The sequence below is a fragment of the Oreochromis niloticus genome, linkage group LG7 (assembly GCF_001858045.2).
Source record: "Oreochromis niloticus isolate F11D_XX linkage group LG7, O_niloticus_UMD_NMBU, whole genome shotgun sequence".
Classification (NCBI taxonomy): Eukaryota; Metazoa; Chordata; class Actinopteri; order Cichliformes; family Cichlidae; genus Oreochromis; species Oreochromis niloticus.
Window position 1 is genome coordinate 37,951,805 of NC_031972.2, and position 6,000 is coordinate 37,957,804.

At 41.6% G+C, this 6,000-nt stretch overlaps 1 long non-coding RNA gene across 2 annotated transcripts; it reads left to right on the forward strand.

The window, feature by feature from the left end:
* The first annotated feature begins 490 nt into the window (after window positions 1–490).
* LOC102077923 (uncharacterized) lies at window positions 491–6,000 on the forward strand. Of its 2 annotated transcripts, XR_003220802.1 has the most exons (4): window positions 491–1,472; window positions 2,278–2,371; window positions 4,879–5,028; window positions 5,595–6,000. It is a non-coding gene; the product is annotated as an uncharacterized LOC102077923 (long non-coding RNA). The 2 variants fall into 2 exon arrangements; XR_266944.4 differs by lacking the exon at window positions 5,595–6,000 and having other exon boundaries at window positions 4,879–5,226.

The window sequence follows — 6,000 nt, forward strand, 5'->3', positions numbered from 1 at the left end:
AGGAAACTCCACCTTCAGAAGAATGTGGACACCTCAGTTATGTGGAGAGCCCACAACACTCCTCAGAAATGAGTGAAAATGTTGTTATTAATATGTCGAGCATTAGAGTTATCCAGCAGGAGGTGGTGATGTCATACAGACAAAATAATCCGCTGGATTCATATTTTTTTTTCCAAATCCCAGCAGAGCAGGTGCTTTCCTGCACTGTATATAAAAGATGGACACAACTATCATGATGTCATTCACTGGGTTTGACTACTTTGTATTGGATTTTGTATGTCTAGCATCCTAGACTGTGTGGGACCATCACACAGATACACCTTCCTGCTAACATAACATGTAACATCCAATCAAAATCCGAGAATTTCACTCACTATTGAAGTGGAGCTCCGCCTTCTTTGTACGGTCTGCTAGTAGAGTAACCTCACAGCAGCCAAATTATTGGTCACATGATGTGTCCAACAGCACAAACACGGTCCAGAGGTCTAGTTCAGGGGAAGCTAGCAAACAGCTAGCAGCTACATTGATCTGTGTCACCATCCACCTCTCAATCACACCACGCCCCTAATAATGCAAACTTTAAGTGTTAATGTGAGTTCTGAAAATGTTATGAAGGGGAAAGTTACCAATAAAGATCGGAACAGTTTGTGTATCAAGCTGTACACGTTTATTAGTTTTAACATGGGAGTCTATGGGAGTGAACTCACTGCTGCCTCTCCTGGACACTAGAGGAACTGCAGGGTTTGGCACAAAGGTTTTTAATTGCTTCAATCATCGTCTGCAAGTGTTCAGGTAGGACCCTTCTCCTTAGTTTGGTTGCCATGATGTCTCTGTGTGGGTGGAGGCTTGTTTCCTTGTTTGTCTGCTGTTTTTTTGTAGGCTTTTCTTTGTTTCTGGTTGGAGCTTTTTTTGCTCTTTATGGTTGTTTTTCCATCCTCTGTGTTTGTTGGCTGGCTTTCTCTATTTTGTGTCTTTCATGAAACTTTACTGACTTGTTTTCAGCTGAGTTCCTCCCACAATCTTTTTGCTGTGCGCCGATGAACTGAATTATTAAATGTTAATAACAGATGGAGCTTTTATTGTGTGTGTGTGTGTGTGTCTGTGTGTGTCTGTGTGTGTGTGGGATGTGGCTTTTGGAACATTTTCTTCAGGCCAAATAAAGCTGCCCATGTAAACTCCACATTCCTGACTCTGCGGTGCGTCTGACTTTCTTTATGGAGGGAGGAGGCTATCTATGTGTGTGTGTGTGTGTGTATCTGTGTGTGTGAGTGTATGTGTGTGTGTCTGTGTCTTTGTGTTTGAGTGTGTGTGAGGTTCACACACTTTGTGCTGACTGCAGTGAAAGCGGAGGGTCAGGGTTAGTTAGACCTCGTCCTCTCTGCAGAATGAACAGCTGGAACGACTCTGAGGATCTGGCAGGGAAACTACACCAGCTACATTCACTACTGCGAGTACTGCAGTACAAACCTGAGGTACTTCATCTGCACACCCACAGACAAACCTGTTGTTCACTTTAAATTTAATCTTTCATGAAGTACTGTCTGATACTTTGATAAAATACACTGCAGTGCTTACAGTACTTATAATGTACTTGTACTCCTGGGTGTAGCAGTTCCTCAGATGCATCCCTTCCTGCACTCTGGAGACTTTTGAGACTGAATCTGTCCTTTAAACAAACCTTTAATCAGTCTGAGGACAAGTCTGCAGCCCATGTGACCTCAGGACAGGCGCTGAAAGAACCACACACAAAAACACTCACACACTCACACACACTCAGAGGTGAATTACATGCGATGAGAGCCCACACTGGGAGGATGACACTGAGGCAGCGTTATGGTGCGTTATCACGCCGCCCTGCAGGAGCTCTGTGATTATAGAGCAGCCAAAATTACACTCTGACTCTGGTGAACTCCAGAACTCCAGGTCCAGAGCTTCAGCACACACACACACACAAGCACACACACTAACACACTACCACACATACACACACACACACTGACACACAAACAATTGCAAATTCTTTTTTAAATCAGACCTCCACATAAACGTCTCTAACAGTACTTTTATTTTGAAAACCATGGCTTTAACTTGAAGCAAATGCATTACACAAGTGTAAACTACACCTGCCTTAACTGTACCTGTGTTTTCACCCAACACCTGTGTGCACTGTGTGGCTCACACTGATTGGCTGATGCTCAGTCTGGTGATATCACAGAGCTGCTGCAGTGTCCTGACAGAAGGTTTTACTGAAACTCCATGTTTTTGTTTCCACACCAGGTGATTTTCACCATCTCTGTTATTGCTGGTACCTGAATAGTCTGCTGGATGGAGATGATGGTGCAGCAAGTGGAGCATAACTGTACAGGTGAAGGTGAGCCTGAGGCTGAGGACAAGTTGTACTCTCCGTGCTCATCTGTTGATCAACACGTTTTAATTTTTTAATTCTTTTTTTTACATTTAACCTTTTACATCCGGTCTTTAAGTGATGACGTGATGAATCCTGCTTCCGGGCCCAAAGTACTCAGCGTTTAATAAGGCTGTTGTGTATTCAACATGTTTTAATGCTTTGTATCTTGTTCTATTTAATCTCAACAAGTTTATATTATGCTTTCATAGCTGTGTCGCTAGCGATCATGTAGCACATCATTATATACAGTGTTGGGGAGTAACGGAATACATGTACCGCCGTTACGCATTTAGAATACAAAATATGAGTAACTGTATTCCGTTACAGTTACTGTTTAAAAAGGTGGTATTCAGAATACAGTTACTTTGTTGAAATAAATGGATTACACGGCGGTACTTTCCTGTTTCATATTGTCGCGGGTCAGGACTGTTTGGGTTTGTTTGACAGCTACGTAATGTTGTTCCAGGCGGCAGCGTTACGGTTGCCATGGTTACAGGGTGACGCGCTCTTTCTCTGCGTGTTTCCTGGGTGAGAGAGCGCTTTTTTGTTGTTGTTGTTGTGCTAAGCTAAAAGGCAGAATGCTACAGGCATGGCCCTAAAGAATGTAGCATCATGGGCAGTGTAGTCCGTGCCGCAGCGAGAATGGACTGCCATACACGTTATGTGTCTGTGAGCGAGGGAGGGAGAGAAAGGAAAAGTCTGAGCTGTCACGGAGCAAAAACGGGAGCTGGAAGCATGTAAATATAATAATAACCACTGCAGCCAAGAAGAGTGCCTGACGAGCCCATTTGTAAGTAAGCTATTAAGACTCAACTGTACACTGTGTTCGTGTTTTCCTCCGGAAAAAATAAGTTCCGTTGGAGCAGCCTTTCAACGCCTCTCTCTGTCTCTGGCAAGCAAAGTTGACCCAGACGACAAAGTGAAGCTAGTTTTCGGCTACCAGCCCGACACGGAACCCACCGTATTAGCCAGAGGTCCCTTTACTACGGTTCGGAGCCGCGGACCTTCAGTATCAGTAATAAATCACAGCAATAGTACATTCACGTAGTTGTAAACAGCATGATAATATATTAAGTAATCCAAAGTATTCAGAATACGTTACTCTCATTGAGTAACGTAACGGAATACGTTACAGAATACATTTTGGGGCATGTATTCAGTATTCTGTAATGGAATACATTTTAAAAGTAACCTTCCCAACACTGATTATATACCTATGTCACTGCTGTTTACTTTCCTGTCTTCATTTATGTCGGAAGTGACAGCAGAGCTGTATGTCTTAATTTCTTTCAGAAATCCCTCAGTCAGAACATGGTATATTATATTTAGATAGAAGCTAGCGAGCTAACTCCCTGCTAACTTCTAACGCTGTTAAATTTCATAAATTCTGTTTTCATGGATGCCTGGATGTTAAATTTAATTGTTACACTTGGTAAAGCAGCAACGCTGATCATTTTATTACAGATGAAAGAATTTAGACACTTTTTAACTCTCAGTGATGCCGCAGTGATCGTGTGACTTGCAGCGGAGTTTGGGCCCAGGGACAGCTAATGACATTAGACTTAAAGACCGGATGAATGTGGCAATATGAATAATAATACTTAAATGTACAGAAATATACAGTTAACAGCTGGTTTAAATAATAATGGATTGCATGCCCTGGGACAGAGGCGAGGCTGCCATATCGCACCATCGGCCCCTCTGGCCATCACCAGTAGGTGGTAGGTGAAGTGTCTTGACCAAGGACACAACGACCGAGAGTGTCCGAGCCGGGGCTCGAACCGGCAACCTTCTGATTACAAGGCGAACTGCCAACTCTTGAGCCATGATTGCCCTAAATAGCAATAATAGTAATAATTATTTGATGTTAAAAAAGTTTATAAGAATCGTTTCATATATTTTTCCATAGCATTACATTTGAATTTAACAGTTCAATCTTTCAAATAACGGACAAATATTTGTGAAATCATGATACATTTGTGAATGTATTTTAACAATCTAAATATGCATATGTACAGACAAATACATTTTAAAAACAAGAAAATTGTGTTTTATTACAGTACAGTCATTTTATGTTAATCTACATTTGAAATGTGAAATCACAGTCTATTTATGTAAGTTTAATGATATTCTAGAAGAACAGAACAAAACTGTAAAATACACAGTAAAATAAGTTTATATTAGGACTTTTTCTTACAGTGTGTGTCTTGTTACCCTCCTGTTTTCTCCACTCGACCCAGGCTCTAATGTATCCGTCATCCTTTATCAGAGTATCTGCTCCCTGTAGCAGTTTTTGGGTTTGAATTCTTTTGTTCAGACTTTGTCATGGTAGCCCATGACAGGTTTTCTGCCCTCTGTCCTACAGCCCTGGTGGCTGTGAAATGACCTCTGAGCTGCTCAGACGGTCTGTCTCGGCCTTCAAGGTCACTTCAGCTCTAATTTGCATAACATGGTTTGTTGGCTTCCCGCAGCTGTAGAGGACCTGGAAAGAAAAACCCCAAACATGCAGCACACTACGAAACATCCAGCTGTGCAAGACGAGCAGAAACACCACAGCGGGAAAACTCTGACAAGAAGTTTGAGTTTTCCAGCAGGAGAGGGACTCTAGTTCACAGCCACAGGTGAAATATTTTCCAGGCCACAAATGCAAGTTGACGTACATTAAACTCACCACGATCTTAAAGAAACCTTTCATTCAACAACACCTGTGAGCATATTTAGGGTCAAACATCTGCATCCACAAACACACGGCAGGAAATGTGTGCAGCCTTTCTTTATGACAGTATAACTCACTCTAAATCAGTATGAATTAAACTGCATCAGATTCAATGTAAGCTGTTTACAGTGTTCTTATTTGAACATGTTTAGCTTCAGTGAAGTTATTCTGTATTATTATATGGAGGATGCAGAGGGCGGGGCAGATTTAGCAAGTTCAGAACAAATATTAAAATGCAAACAGTCATGCAGAAACTAACCGTCAGAAAATCCGAAGAAGCTGTCTTCCTCTGTTTTTTTGGGTTTGTTTCTTTTTTCATTTTTATGGGAGCTCTCAGGATTTTATTTTTAATACATAAATAAACTGAACTCAGAGCTGCTTTGAATTTAGGGACTGGTTCTTATACAGTGCTTTTCTCCTCTGAGCACTCAAAAGCGCTTTACACAACTTTGGCCTCTTTCACACATTCAGACTCTGGTGGATGCATTGCGAGCAGCTTAGGGGTTTTGGTCTTGTCCGAGGATATATGTCATGCAGACTGGAGCAGATGGGGATGGAAACTGAATCTTCTGTTTAATGTTTGAAGTTTTTGACTTCAGCTCTTTTATCCTTGTGTTGTTTCCTGTGATGTGCACTCTGTCTACTCTGGCTCCCTGAGGTCACTTTTGCTGTAAATCTAATTAAAAAAATGATCTTTGTGTTATGTTTGCCTGTTTTTAGGTCCTCTAAATCACTGTGGGCAGTTGTGCTGTACAGACTGTGCACACATGTACCTGTGTTAAAAATACTCTGTATACTCTGCTGACTGAAGCTCCTTGTTGCTGTAACAATAAAATGATCAGAAGCTAAATGCTTCAGTATGAAAAGCAGTGATGGA